This window comes from Anas acuta, chromosome 17 (genome assembly GCF_963932015.1).
Source record: "Anas acuta chromosome 17, bAnaAcu1.1, whole genome shotgun sequence".
NCBI lineage: Eukaryota > Metazoa > Chordata > Aves > Anseriformes > Anatidae > Anas > Anas acuta.
In genome coordinates this window covers 13,787,750-13,801,727 of record NC_088995.1, presented here as the reverse complement: position 1 = coordinate 13,801,727, position 13,978 = coordinate 13,787,750, and the positions used below count along the sequence as shown (strand labels likewise).

The following is a 13,978-nucleotide window of genomic DNA, read 5'->3' as shown; positions in this document are numbered from 1 at the left end:
TTGCAGTGGGATTACTTTGTATGGTCTACAGCTTTGCACTAAATAAATACTGGAAAACTGCATGCTGTGAAGAAGGCAGTTTGAACTCCTCCGTCTGGCCTCCAGACCACAATTAAGAATAAAAATAAGGCATTGATATGTACCAAGTTATATTTTAAATCTTGGATTTGGCAGACTTCTAATTAACAAAGACTCAGGGAACATTAGTAATTTTATGCTTACAGGCTAACACTGGAGAACAGTGGCCCAAAGTCTAGTGAAGGAGCATTTTGCAAGCTGTTCTTCTTGCTTATATGGAGGTAGAGATAACAGTGATTATGTCTACGGTGCACTATGATGAAGTATTCTGACAAATGCCACCACAAAGATAGAGACCAAAATGAGATGCAAGCATCTGGGGATGTGAGAGGGAGAGCATCCAAAAACTCCTTGCTGGACTACCTCCATTGCAGTGGGAGACCATTGGCCACTATTGTACAAATAGCTAAGTCATGCAATTGAACTAACACTATTAAATGGAACAGATTATGCTGCTATTAGAGAATATGGGAACAAAGGTGGGAGCAAGAACAGACCAACATATCCAAATCCTTACATCCAAGTCAGTCCTAATGCCATTATTACCACTGAAAATAATTTCAAGCTGAAATTGGGCTGTAAGGAAAATCTATTGCATTTGTTTTTCAACCCAAATATCAAGACAATTCAGTAAGGTCACACAGCAAGTTAAGTTCTGAATAAAAATATTAAGTACTACAAGGAGGTATCTTAGAACACAGTTCTAGTTCAACTGGAGCAGGAAGAGAACTGACATTGCAAGTTTAGTCTTCTATTAAACTGATTCTAAGAGATCTTTCTGTGTCATCATTTTCTAATCAACCACCTATACATTCTGTAGCACAATCACAAGATTTGGGGATTCCTCCAACATTAACATTCTTAACTTGCTTGCCTCTGGAAACCACAAAGACACCTTCCATGATCTATAAGGACACAAGTGTGCTATGGCAACAAGTCATTGAGACTTAAATGTCATTCACGAGTCCAAACATAAAAAAAATAATGAATTAATTACAAGATTTCTAAAAAGAATCTAATTACAAGATGCCTAAAGGGAAAGGGAAAGGGAAGGGGAAGGGGAATTGTGTAGTGCATACTGATTTTCTGGAATCTTCAAAAGTAATTATCATAATTATTATTGATAATACTTAAGTAATTAAGTGCATTTGGGAGCACATCAAATGTCTCCTGTATTTGGAATGAAATCAAATGGAACTCATTAAAGCTATGTATCTGAAATTGAAGTTATTTCTTTCCAGTTCTAGATAATATCACATACTCTATAATACAGTTACATAACATTATATGCAAAGCACACAGCTGCAATCTATAAATTATGACTCTCAAAAGCCAGGAAAAAGATGCAGTTGGAGGTAAGAGTTTCGTATTGTCAGCTTTTGTTCATGACAAAAAAATATATTTCTTTATTCACCTCAGAGCTGTATAATCTCATCCGTTCCAGTTCCTCCAAGAAAATGACAACCAGAAACACCTGATGATCCTTCTCAAGCAATATACTTTTTAGTTACTCCTGTTCCTTTTGAGTGACTCTCTGCTAGTTCTTTCCAAGAAACTTTCTAGAGTTTTAAGTAATTAATGTAAGTCCCAATTCAGTTTAATTTGCAGATGTTCTGTTTATTAACATTGGACTTCACTTACTGCACCTTTGGAAATATCCTGGAAAAAAAAAAAATATTAAAATCCTCATAATATGGTGTTCTCAATGTAATTTAAGTGAAACCTAAAGCCAAACTAAAGACAACAGCAATTTGTTGTTCTGTAATGTACCCTCCTATTGTGAGACGCATATTTACTGTGAACAAAGCACATATAGAGAATTCCCTGGATAGACAAAATGCTTTAGAAAAATTGAGCAAAATATTTCATTCTAAAGAATTTGTCTCTTTTGTCTTGGGGAGCAATTTTCAATAGTGATTAATTGAAGCTGTAAAACACAAAACTGATTTTACATTCTAAAACCTGACCCTTTATTTTAAAGTGCTTTAAGTGCTCAGATTAGAATTTTTTAGTATAACCCATTATAATGATTGCTTATTAGTTTCTATATCCATCCATGCTCAATATTACATTATATATACATGAATCCACATAGCAAGTAGACGCTATCCACATGTCTATCTAGACTATTACTAATCATATAAAAGGGGAAATTAAAATAATTTGCCAGATATTATTAAAACGTCCAAGTCATTTTATCACCTAGCAAAGAATATAGAAGGTACTACGTGGTTAATAAACAATAGAAGTAAAATTACTTCTTCAGGTATGGAAAACGTTGTAGTCCCAAGCTTTTGGAAAATTAGTTGGCCAATAAAATTGTTGGAGAACTGAATATTAAGGATCACATGCAGCATTTCTTCTATACCTTCTCTGGACAGGTTCATTAACAAGAAAACTCAATGCCTTGAGCAAGCTCGTGGAATAAAGAATGTAAAAATAATCTGGTAGGACAGTGTTACTTTGTCCTATTACAATACCTAACATTAAAGCATTTTAAAGAACTTTGCAGTACCAGTTAACTCTTTGAAGCAATCAAGTATCAGATGCAGTTTTAAGATCTGGTGACAAAGCAGGCAACTGTCTTCTAAATCAGGTATAAAGCACATCAGTTCCTGGGGCTTATACCAGATCCATGTCTAGTATTGGGGTCAAATCTTCCTTGACTTTTATGACACAGACTGCTTCCTATTTCGAAAGAAACTCTTCTCTGACCATCAAATCATTTGCCCTGGAGGTAAGCCTAGATGATGGAAAAGTTCTCTGCAGAGGTACGTGAAAAAGTGATTTTATATTATAATCACTGGCCACAGATTACATTTTTTAAATCTTTAGTATGATTGTTTCATAACAGATTTCCAATTCCCATTCTCTGTTGGATATTTTACTGTAATTACCTGTACTATACATCACATTCACGTCTTCAGATTTCAGTATACTAGTTGAAAAAGTCCACAGCAAGACAAATTAGCTTCATCTGTCTGCAGGACCTACTGTAGAAAAGCTGCAAAGTATCAGCAGTTTCAGCCTTAGTACAGATAGACAGTAGACACTAGGCATACAGAGTGTGCTACAGAAATCCAGATTTGAAAGATGTATCAAAAAATGAATGAAAAAATATGCACATAAATGAAAAGAATCTTTCCTTCTACCCTTCAATAAAAGATATTTCTGCAGTTTTCTATAGCATTAAAGAGCTAAAGTTACAACAGGTTTAGTAATACACTAAATGGAAAAAACTCCAGAAACTAAAGGCATGGTCTCCAAAAATTATAAACAAAAACATGCTGCAAGACGACCCTTAAGTTGCACATATATTTGTACCAGTAGCAACACAAAAAAAGTAAATACCTGAAGTGCACTTCCCCCCTACTTACCCCAGTTATTTGCACAGGATGAAATTAAACATTAAGTAATCAGTTAAAGGAGAACAAATTAGGCTGTTTGTCTTAACATTCAGATAGATCATAGCGCTTTTGCATTCCCATTTTTTTCCTAATTTTCCTCAAAAATGCCTTCCATAATTCCATATGTGGTGAAACTGGAGAGGGACAATCCTGCTGCTCACGGATCTCACACACAAATAAATCTAGGATGACAAGACCAGAACTCCCACCCTTCTTCCAATTCCTACACAAAATCTCCTTTTGTTTTTTTCATCAATAGTCCTATCCTATCTCTACTACTCGTAACTGGGCCACGTTTCATTTCACCTGCAGCTTCCTTAATGGTAGCGGACATAGCTCACCTATGTTTATGAGGCATAAATTAACGGTCTTTTACTCATATTGTTAAGAATTGATATTTTTCCAGCAGTGCACAAGCTTAGATACAGCATTCTATTTTAGAAAGGTCCTGTTATTTTGCCTGTATCCAATGGTTTGACTCAAGGGCAAATATGCTGGAAAACTAGTCCAAATAAGCAATAGTTTTGGTCAAGTCCTACAAGGAGCGGCTGAAGGAGCTGGGCTTGTTCAGCCTGGAGAAGAGGAGGCTCAGGGGTGACATTATCGCTCTCTACAGGTACCTTAAGGAGGCTGTAGTGAGGTGGGGGTTGGCCTGTTCTCCCACGTGCCGGGTGACAGGACGAGGGGGAATGGGCTAAAGTTGCGCCAGGGGAGTTTTAGGTTAGATGTTAGGAAGAACTTCTTTACCGAAAGGGTTGTTAGGCACTGGAACAGGCTGCCCAGGGAGGTGGTGGAGTCACCATCCCTGGAAGTCTTCAGAAGACGTTTAGATGTAGAGCTTAGGGATATGGTTTAGTGGGGACTGTTAGTAGAGCTTAGGGATATGGTTTAGTGGGGACTGTTAGTGTTAAGTTCGAGGTTGGACTCGATGATCTTGAGGTCTCTTCCAACCTAGAAATTCTGTGATTCTGTGAAAATGAAATCCCATCTTTGCGGATGGGATGGTTATGCCCACATGACAAAAATATCTACACAGGTCCGTGGGGGTGGCCATGGCTGGCTGGCTGGCAGCCACTCACCCAACCACTCGCTCCCCCTACTCGACAGGACAGGAAGAATATCAGATGAAAAAGCTTGTGGGTTGAGATAAAGACAGGGGGATCACTTACCAACTGTCATCCCAGGAAGAACAGACTCTTTGGAAAAACTGACTTATTTGTTTGCCAAACAAACTGGTTTTGGATAGTAAGAAACAGACAAATTTAAATAACACCTTCCTCCTACAACCACACTGGTTTTCCAGGCTCAACTTCACACCTTCGTTCCTGACCCCTCCACCTCCACCCCATAAAAACTGGGCAGGAACTTTGTGCAGCATGGGGCAGCCCCGGCCTCACCTCATGGGGACCCTGCAGCCCTCAGCTACCAAAACCCAGACACAAAAATCCAATATAGACACGTTGTTATTTTTATGACCTCATATATGTGGACACTTGTCCATATAGCACTACTCAGAGCCTATACTCAAGCTGCGTGTCCATACTGTTTCTCTGGAGCATTCTCAAAACAGCGCTATAGGATTCACCAGCTACCCACAAGAATGTGGCATGTTATTATATGGAGATGTTTATATTCAAAATCCTAGCCAAGGTTAATTGTTTTCATACATCTTGCTTACAGACAGTGCAAGTAGAAGTAAACACAGAAGTCTAAGTATTATGGAAGAGAAAGCATTCCCTGCAGGATTAACTTTTTTTCTAACGTATGGAGATTTTGATCTCTTCCTTCAGAAGTTACAAAGCATTAAATAAACCCCTTACATCTGCACATCCTCAGCATTCAGTCTTTTGGCAAGGACACCTTCTAAAGTGAATATGCTAGGCACACTGCCATCAGCACTAGTAGTCAGAAAGAAATGGGTTTATAAGTGTCTCTAGCACAGGATTTGTTAACAAAATTAACATTTGGCTTAGAAGAGCTCACCCAGGATTTCAACACACTTGGGAGTCTGGCTGTGTTACTAAGACCTCCTTTAGATTAAACATTCACCTAGCATAACTTCACTGAAATACCTGAAAATTACCAATCCAACGGGGCTCATCCAACCTTTGCTTCTCCTTTACCTCAGAATTTCACTGGAAAAGATGCCAGCTATTAGATCTATGCAGTGGTGGCAGACACCTGGCAAAAAGAAAACTTTCAGCTGGACATCAAATGTTTCCATATTCTCCTCGCAGATTTCAAAATCATAAACGGCATGCTGTCAGTTCATACAAGCAAGTTCTTATGTGTCTACTCTGTCTTCCTCTTCATAACCTCAGACATCATACAGACATCTAGCACTCAATCTTGATGACCAAGAGAAAAGTTTTGCAAGAGAAAAGGTTTAGAGCAAAGTTAATATAATTAACTTACCTCTCCATATTTTCTTCCAAAAAATATTCGTACCACTGTTGATGTATTCAGAGCTATATATCAAAGGAAAACAAAACTTGCAATTAACATCTCTGTTGGGCTTCTATGTACTCCTTCAATACTGCATTTTACACTTGGCCTTAATATCTTTAAAAGAAAATATAGATTTGTAGTGAAGATAATTCCGTAGAAGCTATGTATTAGAACAACATGCCTTGAAGGAGACGAGGTAAATTGCCTTAATGCTTTAGATTAAATAAGAAAAACAAAACAAAATAACATGGCAGGCCCTGGAATAGCTTTTCCATCTTAGAGATTACTTCTCCAACTATGCTTTGCTATGGAGAAAGATGTGCTTTTCAGACAAAGATATTTAAAAGCAAAATATGTTAACTGCGAAAATGTTGTACAGCTCTCTAATCAGTCATCCATTAGCTCTGGTTCAGGGATTCTTTTCCCAGGAGGCAAAAATAAGAGCTGGAGTTAGAAGAAAAATCCAGTTTCATCATTCTTTAATAACATGAAAATAAATATGTGCCAAGAGAATTCTTTTTCCTCCACATTTTGTCATAATATGCTTTTGCATTGTTAGAACGCCTTGAAATTACTACTGAAGTAAAGAAATGTGACTGATATAAAGAAATGACACTGATATGAAAGCTTCAGTGAATGAAGCTGAATGACCAAAACACACTGCACCTGTAAGACTGCATAAAAAAAGGCCTTTTTCAGAAACAGGCTGGCATCTCACAGGAAATTTGCAGAGGGAGGGAAGGAGATACCCATGTTTATGCAAGATCTGTATGAAATATGCAAAATATAAGTATTTTTGATTCTCCTGTAGCTTACTTGCATGTTGTGCGGCTGTTATTCTTATCTGCAGAGATAGGAATGATCTAAATGCAGATAAAGATCCAATTCAGGGAAGCTACAGACAGTAGGGTACTAGGGCTAAGTCCCCAGCATAGCTCCAGAGATTTTGACTTTAACAGCAGTAGAGCATTCTGCAGAAACTGGGAGACACTAGTAGGTGACCCCAAGAAGGAAATACATACTTTGAGTAAATATATGTACTGTCTGTAATTTCAAGTTTTCAGACATCTTTCACAATGTTACTTGCCTATACAGACCAGAAACGAAGGCAATAATTAAACTGCATAGTCTGACCCTGTGTTCTTATAATACCCATTATTTGAGGATGCTAAAGGCATTATAATAAAGTATTGTTCCCCTAACAAACTTGAAGACAGATAAACAAGAAGTCAAACTGAAAATAAATATTTTCATTGCTCTTTTTGAATTCCTTGTACCACCCAAACCAACAACGAAAAAAAACAAAAACAAACCAGTTGCAGTAACGTTTCAGTCTGCTCTTACAGGCTTAAGAGTTAATACATCTCATTGCTATAGTCTCAGTCTGTTTTTCTCTTGTCTCACAAAAATTGAATTGCAGTAACTTGTAAAGAAATATTAAGGATTTCTTTTTATTTGTCTTCAGATATAAACCTTAAAGACTCAAATATGTTCAGAGTTTCCTCCATAACCACAGAAATGTGAAGCTTTTTTTTTTTTTAAATAAATTAAGGTGGGATCCATATCTAAATCCATAATTTCTGAAAAGCACCAAATACCATGAGACTGCTGATTCTACCATTGCAATCCTTCACATGCAAAATATAATGATACTTTTAATTTTACCTATCAGTATTACTACACAACACTTTTCAGTAGGATATTCATGATTGCCTTTGGTAAAACAGGAAAAAAAACTGTGTTCATGCATGAATGATCACAGCTGTTAGATGGGGTTTTCTGTTTAAGAGCAAAATCTGCATGGTATACAGAAGGACAACCTGTAGAGGGAGAAAACCCGGATCTGTTTTGCAGAGATTCCACAACCCAAACAACATTGCACAGGAGAGGAAACATGTTTAGAGCAACCACCCCTCCTTGGGAGGCCTCTGAGGTAACAAAAAAAAAAAAAAAAAAAAAAAGTCTGTAGAAAAATCTCAAAGTGGGAGTAAGATGAATGGTCAGATGGAGACATGCTTTGCAGCTTCACAGAAAAACAAAAGGAAACAAGAGAAGTGATTTGGAGCCACACTGCCTCCATCTCACTAATACCCCACTCTGCCAGACGCAGTAAACTCAAAATAATGGTTTCAGCATATTCTGTAGCAGCTTTACAATGGATTAGATTTCATAGGTCTTGGTACCTACATCAGTTAGAGGAAAGCCAGTTCAAGTTTATCTACTCATGCTGCAATCACTCTTCTATTTGTAGCTTCAGCGCATCAGAAATTGAACAAAAAACACATGTAGCAATGAGAGTGAAGACTGAAATATTCTGTATAGATCAGTGAAAGGAGTACTACTTTCTATTATATTACAAACACTTTTTATTTGTTTGGTGGCTTTTTTTTGTTTTCTCATAATCCTCTTCCTAATAGGTCTGTATCTACAGACAAGAATCAGTGGCAAGTTTCTTCACATCTCCATACACATATGGAAACAGAAAATATCACTCTTAAGGATAAAGTGTGCTTACTAGAACCCCTACATAATTTAAAGGCAATCTTTGTGAAGAAATGTGCCATGTATTTGTTTATATTAATGTTAATAACTTGCTAACTAATTATATGATAATTTATTTGATAATATACAAATGAAGTCTGCCCTAAAGACAGACTCTGCAAATGAAAGCTTCTGCTCACACAGGTTTAGAGCATGTGCATTAATAACTACATATCTTTGCTTCAGTGAAAGTGATTGCACAAGTGATACATTAAGGCAGATCAGGATGGAAGAATGCAAAGTAACACAAGGGTATCTAAAACGTGGTGCAAGCCCTAAATTCTGCCACGCCACTGCTTTACAGTCTAGAAATGCAAGACATATACTTATTTCTCCCTCTCAAGCACTTTCCTACCTACAGTGACAAGTTCTTTAAAAGCTTTATACCTTTGAAAATTTACACAGTGCATAAGGTCAGTCCTCTTTCTTTTCTCATGGCGGTGAGGACTCCATGAGAGGATGGGTGGCCATGACTAGCCATGGTCCTCCTCACAGTTAAAAATTGTTTCTCACCTCACAGGGCCAGGAACTAAAACATATGCTCTTGTTGTTCTTTGGTCTCATCTTCCTCTTGTTACTTATGAAAGCATTGATATTTCCACTGAGACACAGTCCTCACTGTGTATTCCTTTTGGTAAGGCCAGGGAACATTAAATTCCACTTATCTAATGCTCTAGCACAAAGTGAAGACTAAGTTCAGAAAAATGTCAAAACCCATCAGTAACAATTAGGTCTCCATTTTTGCCATAGACTCTGATGGTTATCCACAGGTCTTGTGGTGTTTCTGTAATGCCCTTTGTCCCATCACATCACCTTTGCAGTTTACAACTTGCTTGGATCAAGGTCTTAATCTGGCAAAGCTCTGTCCTGTTCCCACTGAAGTCAGATCTCCAATGGAAACAGAAGCAAATCTGTTCAGCTACGGGCTTTCAGAACCTTGGACAGAGTCTGACCGTTTTCTCCTACCCACCTCACATCCCCTCCAAATTAAATGGTTGAAATGCATATCTGAATGAGAAAAACAATCATCTACCTTCAGAGGTTTATATCATCGATGCATAGATCCAATCCTGTCATTTGGTCAGGATCTCTTGCAGGCTCAGCAGGGGAGCAGGCCTTTAATAACCAAACTTACAAAATTCTCAGCAAAGAATTGTCTCCTTACTTTGTGTAATTAATTCCTTGACTGCTACAAAAGGATACTGAAGGAGCAAAAAGCACTCTCTAATTATAATGATTATGCTAATCTAGCCAAGAGAAAAGATGCCTTGTGTATTAATAAAACTCCTGAGCTCAAGTTCCAATTGTTCTTGAGCTAAGTGATCGATATAGAGACACTGATTTACCACAACTATAGAAAGACTCTATGAAGATTTTACATTTCTCTGGTGCATGTGAAGGAAATGCAACTAATGAAAGGTTCATCATGTAAGTTCAAAGGAGTATTTTAGGGAAATATTGCATCATCAGAAAGTACAAAGTAGGCAGTATAACTTAAACTTCTGCTCCCAATAGAGTATACAAAAACACTAGACATGCCTGTGCAAAGCTCTTTCTCATCTATTAAGGTGCATGTGAACACCATTTCTATAAACAAAGATACATATTCCATTTCTCCTGTCTACCATAACTTGTATTTTGAGAATCCCAGTTATTACTGTACTCCCTGACAGGAACACACAGCACAAAGTCTTTGTGCTCACCAGGCATTAAATATAGTACTAATCATATAGGTGTGATGTGTGACATGGTGTGTGACAACACATTCTGTGTTGTCTTTTTGGGCTACTCAAGCATTTCTGCTGTAAGTCGTCCTCTCTGGCTAGTCTTATGCAACCAGATGACTTCACTAAGTAGTTCAAATCTAAAGTTATTAAGAATCCACTGTTACCAGTCCAGTCTGCCTTATTAGATGCACAAACATAAGAAGGAAATGCAAAAATAAGATAATATTACAAATAAAATACATTAAAAATTAAAAAATAAGGACCAGCTGGCAAAATCCTACTTCTAAAGCGTAACGCTTGATTTGGCTTGAAACATTTTCATCTTGGTAAAATTAATTTCAAATGCCAGAATCCCAACGTAGCTTCTGAATATAATTTCTTCAATTATTTAAGTTACCCCATGGATTTCTGCTACAGAAGGCTCTACTTGGCACTCTGTTTCCAACAGGCTGTTGCCAGAAAAGTCAGTCACATACTGATTTAGTGCATGTCACCAAAAGGGAGCTAGAAGACCACAGACAAGTGGGACTTATTAATGGTCTCAAGGCTATGTACATATACTGTAACAGACAAAATTCACAGAAGTTAGGGGAAAATCCCAGAAATCTTAGTTTTACTCCGTGAAGAAAACAAACAAACAAAACCACTGAAACTTTCTTCTGCAGAAACTGATTTCAGAATAGTTGCAGCAAGAGTATATCTGCAACTGCTACATCTAGTCTATATGAAAAGATAGAGTTGATTCCAAGATCAGTTTCTAAGTAGTTCAAAATATGAGGCCAATGAGAACATTGCAGAAGTCACTATTTCCCTATTTGAGGATATGTTATTAGAATACAAACAACAACATAAAAGTAGCTTATATGCAAATGGAAGCTCTCCTATTCCTAGTGCAACCAGAAACTATCCCAAGTTCACATGAAGCCATATGATTAACAATATAAACCAGAGAAAATTTAGCGTGGCTAGGTAAAACACAATGAAGTAGGAATTTATATCCACTTTCTTATGTGTCCTTGCAGGACTGGTCTGTGTTTTTGGGATCAGGTTCAGATTCATAAGATTAACAGTGTCTCTCAGCAAATCCTACCCATTCCTCTCCAGCCCACAGGAACTGGAAAAGCTGAATTTTCATCATTGCAGAGGCCCTGTTGCATCTGTTCTTTCTCAGCTGTTTTTCAGTCTCTGAAAGATACATGATTACTTCATCTTCATCCTGCTTGTCACACAAATGGATCCCATCATAACATAGACAGGAAGAATTTACAATACTTCACAGCTTGCTACGTAGGTTAATAGCTGATTTTGCCTCCCACTGTATGTATGACTCCCATTAGCACTAATAAGTCATAAGACATGGACAAATGCCTTCCCAAAAACTCAATGAGTTATCATCTGCAAAAAGCTTCTTTTGTTAGCAGTAAGTCTCTATGAATTTTTCCCTAATACAGAATATAGAGATCAATAATTATTACACTATAACCATCAGGAAATAAGACAACTTATATGGCCAGTCTTGCAAACATAGCCATTAACAATCTGATTAAGGCAACCATTAATAAATCTATCTGAATTGATTTCAACTTTTCCAAAGAATAAGGAAATCATATAAAAGAAAAACTTTCTTTGAACTTTATGTTAGCTTGCAGAGCAGATGAGTGAACAGTAGAAAAAACTACTTTGCAGTTATGTCCAATGTACTTTCTTTCCCACTTATGCACACAAAATATTCTTTAGCCACTACATTGGTTTAACAGAATGAAGAAACAAATGCTAATATCATACTTGCTTGTCCCTTCTGCTCTCATGAGCAGAAACACTGAAATTGATTGGAATTTTTTCAATTAAGAATAACAGCTATGAACAGGATCTCTGGGATCAAGAGTCAGATTCAGAACTGATATAAACTGACACATAACGATGTATTTGTTTAATCAGTTAACTCTAGTAGTAAGAAATGATCTCATTAAACCTCACAAGATTCAGGTTTGTATTGAATGTTCATTCCAAAAAGCCATCCAAGAAACAAATTCTTCATTAAGAATAACCTCCTTTGACTCAATCCAGAATTCACCGAGTTTATTGGCCTAGTATCATTGGGTCAAATTTTTCTGAAGGGTCTTTTCAAAGCATTTCAAGAATACATTTAGGTTATAACTATATAAGCAAGTGCTCAATCAAAAAAGCTTTTGCAAATTTTCATTCTTAGGACACGTTAATGTCACGGTAACTCTTCAGTTTTCTGAGAGCAATGGAGCTCCACTTTTTTGATAAATAAACACTAAGCAGGAATCCCTCTTTTTGTAATTGGAGAAAGTTAATTTTCTTGTTATAAGCTACCTCGATTTTAAACTGTCTGTTATCTAGTGAAGATATTTCATAAATTGATACATCCCCCATTTATTTATTTATTTTTAAAAGTTGTCCGCCTTTTTTTTTTAATGAGTAATTAATAACATGACTAAGATATTTTTCCCCAAGTATGGTTTTCATAGTCACTTTTTTGAAACACTGTAAAGGTGAAAATACAAAACAGGGAATTCAAATGTTTTCTTAAGGTCATTTTCAAAGCCAGAAACAAAACAGATGTCATCTTTTAAAGAAGAGATCCTAGAAAGGCTTTGCATATTAAGAAATAAAGCCAGGGAAAGAATATGTATCAAATGCATGTGCTCTGAAAGGAGAAGTGATTTTAATTAGAAAGTTTCTTCTCCTGTTAAAAATCTAAGGGAATAAATTCTGTTTCCTATTAAAGCAGAGTAAATCCATAGTAATTCTACAGGAACTGCTCCACCATTACATCAAGGTAAGAGATTGCTGAATTTAGCCAGGGTTCTTTGAAAATCAGATGAAATATATGCTCCACAAGTCCTACCTACATACACAGCATTCCATTTTATAAAAGGTTTGTCCTGTGTTTTCATCAGTAGAGGGTTATGATATGGGTTAAAATACAATTCATATATTGTTAATAAGACTTCAGAAGTGCCTGGTTCATTAAATCCTTGCAGAACACCCTGGTGCACTCAAGGGGTGAAAGCAGACTGTAGCACAGATTGGAATATTAAACCTGGACAGCATTCAGATTTTGGATTTAGGCAAATCAAAAGCATATGCAGAATTTCTTTTTAAGGGTTCCTTCTTTTCTCCCCTTTTACTTTATTGTCTGAAGCATAAATGCTAGAAAATTTGTCTTCTACCCATATGTAAGTGGTCTGTAACTTCACAGCAAACTTGGAATATTTTGTCCTGAGAAACATGAAACATGCACAGAATGGTTTCATGCCACCTGTAAATGAGAAAGTCAAGTAAAATTTACAGTTCAGAGAGGCAAAACTCTGAAAGCTTTGGGAAAGGCTAATTTAATACATCTGTCATATACAATTACACAGTCAACTGTAATCTAAAACATCTTTTTTTTTTTTTTTTCCTCTCCAAACATGAAAGAGGCAATTGCCTGGGCTCGGAATTAAACATCTGTTTCACAAAACAAAGATATTAACCTCCAAGGTTTTTATGAACCAATAAAATTTGATCATTCAGCACTGCTCAGTAACAGTTGCTTTCTCCATTACACAAATTGCTACAGCTGATTCCTGAACATAAACCATTACAGTGATTGGATATTTAAAGGTTGTGGGTGGGCTGTTATTAATACAGGGATGCAGATGCTTCTTTTACTAATACAATATATTTATTTTATAAGGTTTTGCTGCTGTTTCTGTGAATGGGATACATGGATTAAACTAAGTATTTATACATGACAGATTCAAATAC

At 36.6% G+C, this 13,978-nt stretch overlaps 1 protein-coding gene across 4 annotated transcripts in view; it reads right to left on the bottom strand.

Moving 5' to 3' along the window:
* Nucleotides 1–13,978, bottom strand: part of TMEM132D (transmembrane protein 132D) — a 262,231-nt gene that overhangs the window by 224,936 nt on the left and 23,317 nt on the right. Inside the window, exon 2 of one of the 4 annotated variants that reach the window (XM_068653582.1) lies at nt 5,901–5,953. The exons of the other annotated variants lie outside the window; for them this stretch is intronic. The gene's annotated coding sequence lies outside the window, so the exon portion shown is untranslated. The remainder of the gene's footprint in view (nt 1–5,900; nt 5,954–13,978) is intronic. 4 annotated transcript variants of the gene reach the window in all.